A 2,381-nucleotide genomic window follows, 5' to 3' on the forward strand; every position below is an offset into this window, starting at 1 on the left:
GTCTTCGTTGCTGCGCACGGGCTTTCTCTAGTTGCGGCGAGCGGGGGCTACTCTTTAATGTGGGGTGCGGGCTTTCTCATTGTGGTGGCTTCTCTTGTTGTGCAGCACTGGCTCTAGGCATGTGGGCTTCAGTAGTTGCAGCACGCAGGCTCAGTAGTGGCCCTCGGGCTCTAGAGCACAGGTTCAGTAGTTGTGGTGCATGGGCTTAGTTGCTTCCCGGCATATGGGATCTTCCCTGACCAGGGATTGAGCCCGCGTTCCCTGCATTGGCAGGCAGATTCTTATCCACTGTGCCACCAGGGAAGCCCCAGGGTCCATTCATTTATTTTTAACATCTTTATTGGAGTATAATTGCTTTACAATTTTGTGTTAATGCTGTATAACAAAGTGAATCAGCTATATGCATACGTATATCCACATATCCCCTCCCTCTTGCATCTCCCCCTCACCCTCCCTATCCCACGCCTCTAGATGGTCGCAAAGCACTGAGCTGATCTCCCTGTGCTATGCGGCTGTTTCCCACTAGCTATCTATTTTACGTTTGGTAGTGTATATATGTCCATGCCACTCTCTCACTTCATCCCAGCTTACCCTTCCCCCTCCCCGTGTCTTCAAGTCCATTCTCTACATCTGCGTCTTCATTCCTGTCCGGCCCCTGGACAGGAACCATTTTTTAAAATTAATTCCATATATATGTGTTAGCATACGGTAGTAGTTTTTCTCTTTCTGACTTACTTCACTCTGTATGACAGACTCTAGGTCCATCCACCTAACTACAAATAACTCAATTTCGTTTCTTTTTATGGCTGAGTAATATTCCATTATATATATATGTTCCACATCTTCTTTATCCATTCATCTGTCAATGGACACTTAGTTTGCTTCCATGTCCTGGCTATTGTAAGTAGTGCTGCAATGAACAATTTGGTACATGTCTATTTTTGAATTATGGTTTTCTCAGGGCATATGCCCAGTAGTGGGATTTCTGGGCTGTATGGTAGTTCTATTTGTAGTTTTTTAAGGAACCTCCATACTGTTCTCCATAGTGTTTGTATCAATTTACATTCCCACCAACAGTGCAGGAGGGTTCCCTTTTCTCCACATCCTTTCCAGCATTTATTGTTTGTAGATTTTTTGATGATGGACATTCTGACTGGTGTGGGGTGATACCTCATTGTAGTTTTGATTTGCATTTCTCTAGTGGTTAGTGATGTTGAGCATCATTTCATGTGTGTGTTAGCAATCTGTTTATTTCTCTACTTTGGAGAAATGTCTGTTTAGGTCTTCTGCCCATTTTTGGATTGGGTTGTTTGGTTTTCTGATATTAAGCTGCATGAGCTGCTTGTATATTTTGGAGATTAATCCTTTGTCAGTTGCTTTGTTTGCAAATATTTTCTCCCATTCTGAGGGTTGCCTTTTCATCTTTTCTATGGTTTCCTTTGCTGCGCAGAAGCTTTTAAGTTTCATTAGGTCCCATTTGTTTATTTTTATTTCCATTACTCTAGGAGGTGGATCACAAAGCATCTTGCTGTGATTTATGTCATAGAGTGTTCAGCCTATGTTTTCCTCTAAGAGTTTTATAGTGTCTGGCCTTACATTTAGGTCTTTAATCCATTTTGAATTTATTTTTGTGTATGGTGTTAGGGAGTGTTCTAATTTCATTCTTTTACATATAGCTGTCCAGTTTTCCCAGCACCACTTATTGAAGAGATTGTCTTTTCTCCATTGTATACTCTTGCCAACTTTATCAAAGATAAGGTGACCATATGTGCATGAGCTAATCTCTGGGCTTTCTATCCTGTTCCATTGATCTATATTTCTGTTTTTGTGCCAGTACCATACTGTCTTGATTACTGTAGCTTTGTAGTATAGTCTGAAGTCTGGGAGCCTGATTCCTCCAGCTCCGTTTTTCTTTCTCAAAATTGCCTTGGCTATTCGGGGTCTTTTGTGTCTCCACACAAATTGTGAATTTTTTTGTTCTAGTTCTGTGAAAAATGCCATTGGTAGTTTGATAGGGATTGCACTGAATCTGTAGTCATTTTCACAATGTTGATTCTTCCAATCCAAGAACATGGTATATCTCTCCATCTGTTTGTATCATCTCTAATTTTTTTCATCAGTGTCTTATAGTTTTCTGCATACAGCTCTTATGTATCCTTAGGTAGGTTTATTCCTAGGTATTTCATTATTTTTGTTGCAATGGTAAATGAGAGTGTTTCCTTAATTTCTCTTTCATATTTTTCATCATTAGTGTATAGGAATGCAAGAGATTTCTGTGCATTAATTTTGTATCTTGCTACTCTACCAAATTCATTGATTAGCTCTAGTAGTTTTCTGGTAGTATCTTTAGGATTCTCTATGTATTGTATCATGTCAACTGC

This window comes from Lipotes vexillifer, unplaced genomic scaffold (assembly GCF_000442215.2).
Source record: "Lipotes vexillifer unplaced genomic scaffold, Lipotes_vexillifer_v1.1 scaffold1011, whole genome shotgun sequence".
Classification (NCBI taxonomy): Eukaryota; Metazoa; Chordata; class Mammalia; order Artiodactyla; family Lipotidae; genus Lipotes; species Lipotes vexillifer.